Source organism: Macrobrachium rosenbergii, chromosome 5, assembly GCF_040412425.1.
Source record: "Macrobrachium rosenbergii isolate ZJJX-2024 chromosome 5, ASM4041242v1, whole genome shotgun sequence".
Lineage (NCBI taxonomy): Eukaryota > Metazoa > Arthropoda > Malacostraca > Decapoda > Palaemonidae > Macrobrachium > Macrobrachium rosenbergii.
Window position 1 is genome coordinate 2068699 of NC_089745.1, and position 13509 is coordinate 2082207.

Consider the following 13509-nt stretch of genomic DNA (forward strand, 5'->3'; position numbering starts at 1 on the left):
GGAGAGTTCCCGATATGTCCATTAATGACCGTTGTCATTGTGACGTCAGCTTCTCTCCATAATCAATTTCAGTAGTGTTAAGTTTCTCTTATAAAACGTATAAGTGATGTCGATGGCCTGTTACGTTGCGTGCACGGTACAGCAAAATATGTCGTAAACAGACGTAGGCAACTTATCACATACTTATCACAAACAGGTTGAAAACAAGTCAACGACCATCATTGGAATGAACTGAATTGAGTATAGAATTTATGCCAAAGGTCAAGCACTGGGACCTATGAGGTCATTCAGCGCTGAAACGGAAATCAACCGCAAAAGGTTTGAAAGGTGTAACAGGAGGAAAACCTCCCAGTTGCACTATGAATCAATTGTTAGGAGAGGGTGGAAAGTAAGATGGAAGAACGAGAATATGAAAGGAGGTGCAGTAAAAGGAACGAAAGGGGTTGCAGCTAGAGGCCGAAGGCACGCTGCAAAGAACCTTAAGTAATGCCTACAGTGCACCGCATGAGGTGTACTGACGGCGCTAACCCCCCTACAGGGACCATCGTTGGAGAACGAACCTTTAGCCAGTGCTGCATACGAGGAAGAAACTCTGCTTAGGAATACCAAGAAGTCGTCAACTTGTATGCAACCTATTTGTGACATATGTGCGATAAGTTACCAACGTGCTTTCATGACATGTTTTACCGTAGTGTAGACGCACCCTCAGATTTCCTGTTCAGAACTTGCATTTGTTGACATTCTGCGTCAGTGACCAGTGCCATTTTGACGTCACTTTCTCTCAGTACTGTTAAGTACAAGGTTCTTATGCTCTTTTGGAACTGCGTTTGCGCTTAAAACATCTCAGTCAGCTCTGTAAAGTTTATCTGGAGACGTTTTTAATGAAATGTGCTCGATAATCCGCTAATTCGCTTGTCAGGTAAGTCCCGATACCCGTGACTATTTTAGATTTCCTCTCCGAAACCGGAACAATTGTTTGAACGAAAACTAACGCAAGTGAACAGACCTAAAGAACTTCAGAGAACCAAGGTCTATTTTGATCATCTCTCAAGATTAATGAAGACAGTCGCAGATAAGGATTGGGAGAAAAACAAGGCTGATTTGAATGCTAATGCAATGGTCTTTTAATGCAAGAGATGATCGATTAATTATTGCAGAGATAACGCGTATCTCCTCTTTATCTCCGTCGGGTGTCTCGGCGAAGCTTTCGCGTCCGGAATCAGCATAACTAATGCTCCCATGACTTCTGTCTAACCGGTTGCGGACAAATTGCTCCGGTTTTTTATCAAATGTTTTAAGATATTGCTAATCCAATCACGAGGTCAAAGCAGCGTCGTAAAGGCGTCCCCTCTGTCTTACGCAGACATTTCCACATTAAAAACGTTTCAGTCTCGTCAGGCTGATGAGAAATAGAAATGCATTCGGTCAATCGACTTGAAGTTTTTTTTATTCGCTTATCGCAAAACGACGGGACGAGGAGGTTTTATCGACGTTAAATATTTCCTCGTGGCAACTCTCAAAGGGTTGAGTTGCCACGCCATGATTTCGAGTGCCTCCAAATGTCAGTTGTCCGTGAGGCAGTGGATAGATAAGAGGTAGGCACTGTATTCCTCAGACGTTCGCGAGATCTGACACGGATGTTAATTTTTTACTTTAACTCGCAAATGATTCTTTACCAACGTCTTCCAGACGGCAAGTGCTTAATGGTTTTGTGTCGTTCTTCCGAATAGAAATTAAAAAAAAAATAAAGGCGCTGGTATAATATCGTCCTTTATTAGTGGAGTTTGTTGCAATGTTACTTGAACGAGAGGTAGTATAAATTGTGAATGTGTTGAACTGAATTCAAAACAAAACTCGCGTCTGGATTAAATTGCAGAGGATATCAGTGTCATTCTGCAAAACTGTGCAGCAGTGTTGCGAAGTCTTTTTGCAATTCAACAACACAGATTTAAAAGCGTCAACATCAAAGGTAAGTCGAGAATTAAAAAAAAAAAATAGTGATTTTCTTGTGCTCGTTGAGTAATTGGAGGTCAGGCCTAGAGAGAGAGAGAGAGAGAGAGAGAGAGAGAGAGAGAGAAATCAATTTCAAGAGAACAATGATACACAGATGGAGGGAAATTTTAACCCGGCACTGAAATAGAGAGAGAGAGAGAGAGAGAGAGAGAGAGAGAGAGAGAGAGAGAGAAATCTATTTCAGGGGAGCAATGATACACAGATGGAGAGAAATTTTAACCCAACACTGTGTGTGTGAGAGAGAGAGAGAGAGAGAGAGAGAGAGAGAGAGAGAGAGAGAGAGAGAGAGAGAGAGGGCGTTGCCTTGACTCTTGTTACGTCTCTTCTAAAATCTTGATGCCCTCACGTTGGTTAGGCCTACGTGGGCCCCAAATGAAGTTCTGATAGACACCAAAGAACTCAAATGGGATCAAATGAACTTGAACCGATTTGGTTGGTTCGGGACGTCCGACATTAGGGCTGTTATTTTTTTTTTTATTTACGTGTCTTTAGGCTTATGTACTCTTTGCCTCTTGGGGGAGTGCAAACATTGTTAATGAGTGCGGTCTTTTAGGCCATCAATATTTTATTTATATAATTATGCCCTCAAAGATTCTTTGGATTAATGATAGTTTGCTGTGCACATTATAATTAACTATATATATATATATATATATATATATAAATATATAGTATATATGTATATATATGTATATATATATATTATATATATATATATATATATATATATATATATATATATATATATGTAAAACTCAACATGGTAATTATATGTAGGCTTTACCATAGGACTCATCTAACCTTTCTCTATAAGCTATAGGTGTAATATGTATATATATATATATATATATATATATATATATATATATATATATATATATATATATATATATATATATATATAGTCTGCATGTATACCTATACATATAGTTATGAACACTTATAGCCTATAGAGGAAGGTTAAGATGAGGAGTCCCACGTTAGAGCCCATATAATTACCCCCTTGACTTTAGTTCATATTAGCATTTCCTTGCGTAGGCCTATGTCTGTAATGAGAAGACTCGTTGCTTTGTTTTTATTTTACTAAAATTAAAATGCAGCGTGAAGGACACGTATGCCAGTCTTTTAAGGTTTAAGGAGCATTCGTAGGTACGGAAAAATTAACAATTGGTTTTTAGAATGTATATTAATACGCGTATTGGTTTTGTTCGCTTTTGCCCATGTAGTTTGGATATAAACTGTTTATGTCTACGTTAGTGGTAAGAGAGAGAGAGAGAGAGAGAGAGAGAGAGAGAGAGAGAGTTCTAATGACATTACTGACAGCCGAATCGTCCGTTTACTCCAGAAGGATTTGATATGCGCAGTGAAATATATAAAGTATATATTCGAAAAAGGCAACCATTGCTAATAGAGTATTCACCTAAATGCACCTCCTTGGTTGTGAAGTCTAGTTGTTGTAGTTATGGCTGTTGTTGCATTTAATATATTCAGGTTTTCAAGGAACGTCACCACACTTGACTAGTAGACCGAGCAGTGTACTGTCTCCGTAGCTTCTCCGTAACATATGGAAGGATTACAAACACGCAACACAACTCATATGTCATGTATAATAGTTAGACACTAATTTATCACAAGACATTTTGTACTTTCAAATGTAAAATTACATTCGCTCCTTTATTCTATAATTCTTTGTACCTTAGGAATAACTTCAAAAGAGAATTGTTTTTAAATGCATTACCCAGGGGGTGATTCGAACCTGCCCTTTGGGTTCGAAATGCGTGACAGTGACTTATCCACTCGGCCATCAAGAGATAAATAGATAGGTGGTCACTTGAGTTTCAAAAAAAAAAAGACAAAGGTTCGAATCCTTGTCAGGGGAGGTGCAATTACCTTATAATTCTCGTTTGGTGTACGTTGCTCCCAAGGTGTATAGAAACCGATATTAGTTAGTTGTTTGTGAGGCATAACATTTGAGACATCTGTGTATAAAGTATATAGAATTATGCATGTTCACTTGTAAATCCTATATTTTCACTTGTAAATCCTATATTTAAAAGGATGTGGAACGAGAGAGCTTGTAAAAGCAGTGATAATGTATATGTATATATATATGTATACATACATATACATACATATATATATATACATATATCTATATCTATATATATATATATACATATAAATTCCGTTTGCCATCTTTCTCTTCACATGCACTCGTCCTTGCCCGCTGTCATTATCCTTCTTCTTCCCTTTCTCTGTTGACCATTTTGGTCCGGGTGCGTAAGCGAGGAAGTTGTAGGACTTGTTCTGCTTTTATCCTTCGTATCCCATTCGGGAGATTGAGCTCTCTCGCGGGAGAGAGAGAGGAGAGAGAGAGAGAGAGAGAGAGAGAGAGAGAGAGAGATTAGATTGGCTTATTCAGAAATTGGTCTTTTATTTCCTGCTCCGTCTCTGAACACCTCACTCCTCTGATAGGCGATGTTCTAATGTGATTATTCGGCTGGAATTCGAGCCGTTTTTCATATTTTCGTCTCTTGAACACCTCGGACTTCTGGTGGGCAGTGTTTTGACTTGATCATTCGGCTGGATTTTGAATGGTTTTCGTTTTTAAAATCAGCAGTTCGCTAGGCCGATGTAGGCGATCTGTGGTGTTCCCGGCAACTCTAGGCCGATTCACATGATCTGCATTATTTTTCTCCGCATCTCTCCATCTTCTTCTTTTTGTTCTCTTGCCGACTGGTCATATTCCTCAGGCACGGACGAACGCAGAAGAGACCAGGCGAATCTATTTGGCATGATACGATTGTCCCGGGATGATCCAGCAACTCGGTCTCGACAAAAGGAAGCTTAACAAGACACTGGATCTTCCCCTTTTGCAGAGTCCATGCGGGTTGTGTGTTTATGTGTACATTGAAGATCCTTGGCAGGTTTTCCTATCTTCTCCCCCCCACCCTCCCCACCTCCTCTCTCTCCCCCTCCTTCAAGTTGCTGCCGGGCTAGTAGCAGCAGGCTGCACATCTGTTGAGCTATTTTCGAACCTGTAATAAAGTGAATGTAGTTGCTGTTCGTATTTGTTGTAACCCTCAGCGTTTTCCTACATGGGTTTTATGGTAATCTAGGTTTTGCTATACATGTTTAAACGGTGTAATTAAAACGTATTATTGCATGTAATTCATTATGTATAATGGCGGTTGCTCTTAGTCTCTGTATTTACACTGGAGATCCCACTTGGTTTATGCAGTGTTTTTTTCCTAGTTCCATCACGTAAATAAATGGAAGTTATTTAATTTCGTTACTTTATACTACTTTAGAGGACATAGGCTTGTAATGTTGTAGCTTGAGGTTGTCACACATACATAACACATACACAGCTATATGTATGTATATATATAATATATATATATATATATATATATATATATATGTATATATATATATATATATATATATATATATATATATATATATATATATATATATATATATATATATATATATATATATATATATATATATATATGTTCAAGGCATGGCACTGGAAGGAAACAGTGCAGTATACCATAATTTAAAAATGACGGGACATTTTATTAGCAAAACTGAAAGGACTTGCCTTCTCTAATTCTTACTCTGGGACTCAAAAAAATGAGACAGAATATTCCTCTCTCTCTCTCTCTCTCTCTCTCTCTCTCTCTCTCTCTCTCTCTCTCTCTCTCTCTCTCTCTAGATGGAAGTTTATGTGTATTGTACCAAAACAACAAATGCCTATGTCTGAAATCTAGAATCAGACTCTACAGTATCATTCAAAGTCATGTGTTCGTGTGCAGAAGATTTTCAGTTACACCATATACATAATACATATACATTATAATATATATATATGGGCCTATATATATAATACGAATATATGTACATGTACTCTATACGTATGTAGGTATGTATATATATATATATATATATATATATATATATATATATATATATATATATATATATATATATATATATATATATATATATATATAGTGAGAGAGAGAGAGAGAGAACTGAACTCACGTTATCTGCAGCAGTCGTTTGCAAACTTGTGGGGCACATCCGTTTGGCCACGCTTAGGATCAGGGATTAGGAATTAAAAAAAAAAAAGAAGAAGGATAAACATAAACCTAAAAGAACGACAAAAAAGAGAAAAATCCCCGGGTACGATTGCATGAAAACTGGTTGCCTCCTTTCAGATGGACTTTTAACAGACGATTTCTGACATTTAATTGAAAGTTTAGATAAATGGCCAACCGGTTTGGTTTAATTGGTGTTTTTTTCCCCTCGTTCTCTCTCTGTGTCTTTTCTCTCTCTCTCTCTCTCTCTCTCTCTCTCTCTCTCCCACCTCTCTCTCTCTCTCTCTCTCTCTCTCTCTCTCTTTGCCCTTCCCCTCTCCCGATCAACCATACACTTTCTCTCTCTCCTCTGTTTTCCCTCTAAACGTTTTTGTGGCATTGTTGTTGTGATGTGTTGTGACTGTGATTGGGGGATTCCATATTATGTATATGTGTGTATATATATAGATATACTGTATAGTAATTTTTCTTTAATTTTACTCGTAACATTACTACAATAATCCTCATATTTTTTACAGTGTGCACTGTTTACAAATCTTTACAGAATCATCTGTAAACTGTGTTCACTGTACAGCATTTTGGTAAGACATACTCTATTTGGAAAATTTAAGTTTACAACTAATATTATTTCTTTTACCGTTTAAATTCGTTGTTTAGTGGTATAATGACCCTTGCACTAGGCTAATCTTGCTTGCTTGTACTCATCCCCCTACCCCTCCTCTCTCTCTCTCTCTCTCTCTCTCTCTCTCTCTCTCTCTCTCTCTCTCTCTCTCTCTCTCTCTCTCTCATTAGACATTAGATTGTTATAGGTCGGGGTTGTCTAGACTGGGAGCTGGAACCCCGTGATCTACTCTCTCTTGGAAGAATGTGGGCTTTTTTTTTATATTTTGTTTGAAGTGCTTGAATTTGTATGTTTATTTATTTACTTAGTTGTTTATCTGTCCGTCTGTTTATTTATGCTCTTGATAGGAACGGTTAATGTTCGTCACCCAACTTGTGACCTGCTGGCCTCAGTGTGACCCATGGCCTCCTACACTTGACTCCTAAGACGTCTTAAGAGAACTCGAACCTTGGTTTTTGTAATGTCATTGCTAGTCACAGGCATTTTTTTTTTTTTTGGTCCGTTTAAGGCTTAATTTCATTTTATGTTCAAAGACGTTAGTTAAAGGATTTTAATTCTTTTAGTACAGAAATAACGTGAAGAAAGTATATAGGGAAGAATCATATGGATGAAGTTTTCCATGAGTCGACAAGGCAAGTTTCAATTATTAGGAATAATGATTGAACCTTGCCTTTCTGGTAACTTGGTATGTCTCCATGAACTAAGGGAGTGAGGAAGTCCTTGAATTACTTAAATGTTTAAATGATTTATCTCTCTGAAACTAGCCTATATATGTATATGTGTATATACATCTGTGTGTGTAGAATAATTGTAACAAATGCTCGCTCTTTACGAATAACTTGCTTTATTGTAAAATATCTTGGGAGCAGTAATAATAAGAGATTTTATCTAGGTAGCAGAAACCTTAATGCTCATGTGACACCTGCTGATGTGTTCAAGAATGACCTTAAAGATACAATCACTGACTTAATTACTAATCAGTTACCTTATATATGTTTTCTGTGTATTCGTATGTTTAACAGTTTTTCTGAAACTTCATTTTGCAAAAATTGTTAATGTTTACCAAAAGGAGACAACGCTTTGCACTTTTATAAATATGCAATCAGCTGACCAGTTGGGCCTAACACTTTGTAAAACCTCTCAAAAGATTTACCTTTGTTTTGGTAGGTCCACTAATTCTTCAACTGCGTTGGATTCCAGGTGTATCTGTTCCTTATAATCCCAACCCTCAGGGATTTCTGTACGTCATCTGTCAATTATACGAGCTTTCTTGTAAACTTATTTTTATATTTTTCATCAGTCTGCCAGTAAAGGACCGTGTGTCGAAAGGCCTAGTAACCACTCCGTTGTTTCAATTTTCCTTCGTGGCATTTGCCCTTATTTATACATTCATCACGTTCCATATCCTCGTGATTCACTTATACATATATATATATATATGTATACTGTATATTACCTTTGATGTCACGACACCAGGGAGCTTCCAATTAATGTATATCCATATTGGCTATGTATTGTACGTTTATATATATTTCAGTAAGCAAAAAAATTCAGCCTTCACTTATATTCGGGTATTAATGTTAAAAATAAAACAGAAACAACCCGGTGAACTGCTATGAATGTCTGGGGAAAACTGAAGCATGGAGAGACTTCCAGTGATTATTATTATTATTATTATTATTATTATTATTATTATTATTATTATTATTATTATTATTATTATTATTAACAGTAATGTATTGAGTGTATGTTCAATCGTTCTTTTGTATCGTATTGTATTTTGTACTCTATTTTGTCTACATGCTGTAGTTTTGTATAACCTGTAGATGAACTACTGTATATTTATATTACATAACTCGTCTGTATCAGTTAGATTCATTCAAACTATCTCTCTCCGAGAGAGATAAGAGATTTTCTTCTCAGCCTTTTGTTGATGCCTCTCTCTCTCTCTCTCTCTCTCTCTCTCTCTCTCTCTCTCTCTCTCTCTCTCTCTCTCTCTGTGGCAACTTTGGGTACACTTACATAAGCGAAGAAATTGAAAGGAAAACCGGGGTCCCTGATAATAAATGGATTTGGGATGTTTATGGCCAATAAAAGTGCCTAAAGATTACAAAAAAGAATAGAGAGAGAGAGAGAGAGAGAGAGAGAGAGAGAGAGAGAGAGAGAGAGAGAGAGAGAGAGAGAGACACGTTAGTTTAAGGTCGCCTTTGACTAACAGGTATAGAAGCATATGCTAGCCTACGATTCTCTCTCTCTGTCTCTCTCTCTCTCAAATGAGTCCACGTGCTTGCATATGACCGCTAGACACTGTTTTCCTGATAAATTGAAGTGAACCAATACATTGTCTTGAAAATGAGGCGGTGTTTTGCTTTTACTGTAGTTTTTCTTTAGAAAATAATGTTGGTTTTAGTTTTGCCAGTAAGACTGAGATCGGTATGAGTGATTGCAGTAGGTAGTCTTGAAAACTTGGATAGTCTCTGCAATATATAATTGAAAGTGTCGTTTTGGGGGTACTGTGGGAGATACTGGTAGTCTTATCAAGGAAGCGTCCCTTAGTTTTAATAGAGAGCAGTCTTTAAAAATGTGGTCTTTATTGTTAATTTTAGAAATAGGTTATATAGGTTTTGTAATGCGTTGGTTAGGGATCTTTTCTTTGAATAAACGTGAATAAGTTATTGATGCTTTTCGTAACTTAATGTAAATTGCTATATGCTTTTGAGTCTCTTGGAAAATGCTTCTTAATATCTTCTGTATTTATCTGATGGACCTTGACCAAAATCATGTCGTTGTTGAAAGCCAGTTATCGTTACTGACATGCTAATTGATAGTGTGCTTCACGTGGCGTACCAGTGAATCGTCTAATATTGCAGAAACTTGAGATTCCGTGCGATTATCTCTCTTTATCTGTGACTGATTGTTCTCGAATGTGTTTATTTTCATTCTACGAATTTATGTGGGCATGGTGTGTATCCCATTTATATGTGATAAGAGGATGCAGTTTAAATGCAGTTGATATAGTTGCTCAATGTTGTGGGAAAGTTGTGCAATTGCACTTAAATGCTTAGTCAGGAGAAAGGTGTGTGAAGCGGAGGTGACGAAAAACGAATGAAGGTGGGTATGGAAGTAAATTGTAGGAGGAAGAATAAAAGGAAATGGAAGATGAATGAGGAGGAGGAGGAAGAGGATCATAATTGGTGCTCAAAGTTCAGTGGATTAACCAATGTTCTCGTTCCTTATTAGCTTCTCTCTCTCTCTCTCTCTCTCTCTCTCTCTCTCTCTCTCTCTCTCTCTCTCTCTCTCTCTCCACTTCCCAAGATCACACTGCCAATTGGCAATTTGCAATTACCTTCACGAACCAGTTCAAGGTGTCCGCCCTGGAGGAAAGCATGTTAGGGGCCCTTACAATAACCTCCTACTCGCTTAGTTTGGAGAAAGTGCCTCGCTTATGAGGGAAGTTGTTCTTGGAGAAGTTGCCCTTGTTGCTTGATTTTTTGGCCTGTATAAGTCTCACTTTGCCACTGCCATGCATTTAGGCATGATCTTCGTTTGGCCATTTTCTGACTTCCCTGTGTATCCTGGTTCTAGACTTGCCAGATAACCATTGAGGTATTTGCTATACTTTATAATAGTTTTGATGTTGTCACATACTTTAATGTGGCTTGATTTTGTTGTTATGCCTAAACCTTACACAGTTTCCTTTTCCTAGTGTCACTCACCCTTCTATAATTTGATGATGAAATTTTTATAAACCCTTGTAAGTCTGATTGTGCATCCGGCAAACGTCCGTATTCATATTTTGTAATTATCAGACTCCATTATATTAAAACCTTATGTAGTTTCTTTTTCCCACTGTCACCTCCATTCTATAACCTGATGACGCAATTTTTATAAACCCCTTACACAGTTTTATTGTGCAACTGGCAAACGTCCGCATATATTTTGCAATTATCAGACTCCATTATATCAGACCCGTAATATAGTTTGATGATGCAACTCTCTACACCCTTATATATAGTTTGATCTTGTCATTGTCACACACCATTATATACAGTTTGCAAATGTCATGTCCCGTAATATAGTTGAATTTTGCCCTTGTCACATATCTTTATGTGCTTTGATTTTCACCCTGTCAGGCTCCTTTAAATTTCGTCGCCTTATGCTTGTGGTCGTGTATCCTTGACAATTCGACTTAGTCATTGTCACAGATAAGCCTAACCATATGGTGATTGGTTTTGTACGTTTTAATTGAATTTCTCCTCCGTCAGTTTTTCTTCAGTCAGCTCTCGTTTGCTAAGTCTTGAGATCGCACCCGGCCTATAGCTCGCCTGTTTGCCCAGATTTAAATGGGTATCAGCATGTGTTTGAGCCAAGATAAATAGGCTTGGGGCTAGCAGTCTCACCCCCCTGAAGGCTTTTTGAGAAACTGTGAATCCCATAGGGGGTTAGCTAGTGCAGCGTCCCTACGGCCACTAGCTGCAACCCCTTTCATTCCTTTGACTGTACCTCCGTTCGTATTCTCTTTCTTCCATCTTCCTTTCCACCCTCTCCTAACAATTGATTCATAGCGCAACTGCGAGGTTTTCCTCCTGTTACACCTTTCACGCCATTTTACTGTCAGTTTCCGTGTCAGCACTGAATGACCTCGCAGATCCCAGCGCCTGGCCTTTGGCCTAAATCCTTTATCCTATTCTATTCTCTCTCCGGAAAATTCATCCTTCTGGTGCTACCCCTTCAGAAGGAAAAAGATATGAAAAATAATGACATAGTCTATTAATTTATGTCAATAACACCACCAACATGAATCGTATTCAGAAGCTACCTGTGGGCACATATACCCATATATACCCGACCTTCAAGGACCACGCCCTTTGGACAGCGTCCTGTGGCCGCGGAAGGGATCATGTGGGCTTGCTGGTTTATATCACTAGGAAGAAAAAGAAAAAAAAAAAACATTACTTTGTAGTCCAGCAGGTTTTTTCTCGGTCGTATAGTACTACGAGATCACATTCTTGTTCTTTCCATACGACTGTTGCATTACGTGATTCAGCAGTTAAATTGTACAGTTGTCTTTGAAGTTGTAGACTGTAAGAAGATTTGTGTGTGTGTGATTCAAGGGTCGTGAGAACTTGGATTTATGTAGGCTGTTTACAGTGCGTGAAAGTGAATGGAATCTGAATAAGTGTTACCTTGTATTTACAGGTGGGTATATGGTACAGTATAGTCTAGGCAGGAATTGGAGTTGGAACTTGAATAATTACCTTGTACGCACAGGTGGGTCTATGGTACAAATATGTACAAGACAGGAATTGGAGTTGGAGTTTGATATTGCCTTGTACGTACAGGTGGGTAAATGGTACGATATATTCAAGGCAGGAATTGGAGTTGGAATTTGAATTATTACCTTGTATTTACATGTGGGTATGTGGTACAATATATACAAGACAGGAATTGGAGTTGGAATAAATACTTTGTACGTACAGGTGGGTATATGGTACAATATATAGAAGACAGGAATTGGAGTTGGAATAATTACATCGTACGTACAGGTGGGTATATGGTACAATATATACAAAACAGGAATTGGAGTTGGAATTTGAATAATGACCTTGTACGTACAAGTGGGTATATGGTACAATATATTCAAGACAGGAATTGAAATAGGAATAAAAAATTTTAGGCCAAAGCCAAGCGCCGGGACCTAAGAGGTCATTCAGCGCTGAAAACAATGTTGAAACAACTGTCAGGAAAGGACTGTAAGATGGAAGAAAGAGAATACCAATGGAGGTATAGTAAAAAGAATGGAAAAGGGTTGCAGACATGGGCCGAAAGGACGCTGTAGAGAAGGTTGTTCAGAAAGCATAATATTTTTTAAATGGCGAGAAAAAAAATGTGATGTAGATTAGGCCTGATAGTGTAGCAGGCTTAAGTAACATCAGATTTGATGGATTTTTAAGTGTTCAGATTTGTTTTTACTCCCATACGTCTATTTTATCCCGATGCAGTCATTGGGAAAGAGGAATGCTGGTATTTGCATCACAGGTGAAACGTAAAAACTCGGTCGAAGTTTCTTCGTCGCAATCGAGTTTTCTGTACAGCCGCTACAGCGTATAATCAAGGCCAACGAAAATAGATCTACCTTTCCGTGGTCTCGGTATAATGCTGCGTGAACCGCGGCCCATGAAACTTTAACCACTGCCCTGTGGTGTCCTATCCTATATAGTTGCCAGAAGCACGATTATGGCTAATTTCAACCTTAAATAAAATAAAAACTACTGAGACTAGAGGGTTGCAATTTGGTATGTTTGATGATTGGAGGGTGGATGATCAACATACCAATTTAAAGCCCTCTAGCCTCAGTAGTTTTTAAGATCTGAGGGCGGATAGAAATAGTGCGGATAGAAAAAAGTGCGGACAGAATAAAGTGCAGACGGACAGACAAAGCCGGCGCAACAGTTTTCTTTTATAGAAAACTAAAAAGTAGTAACGCCTTTTCGATCTTCCTTCAATATCAGCATCAGAAATAGTGTGGGCAGAAGAGAATAATCTCTTCCATAAATCTAGGAGGGTTAGACATGAAGTGAGAGTACGGTTATAGGTTAGGTAGAATTCTTTATATCAGGAATACCACCAAGAGTGGTATCCTCTATAGGGAATTACGATTCATGCCAAGTTGTAGAATGAGCCCATAAAGGGAATATATGCCCTTGCATCTTTCTGTCTTACTATCCAGGAAATGTGATTATTACACGTTCAGTATCTTTAGAA

The 13509-nt window shown here is 37.9% G+C and overlaps 1 protein-coding gene across 1 annotated transcript in view; it reads left to right on the forward strand.

Annotated features, from left to right (window-relative positions):
* The first annotated feature begins 1840 nt into the window (after nucleotides 1–1840).
* Nucleotides 1841–13509, forward strand: part of LOC136838433 (ras association domain-containing protein 10-like) — a 551306-nt gene continuing 539637 nt past the window's right edge. Inside the window, exon 1 of the mRNA XM_067103347.1 lies at nucleotides 1841–1969. The gene's annotated coding sequence lies outside the window, so the exon portion shown is untranslated. The remainder of the gene's footprint in view (nucleotides 1970–13509) is intronic.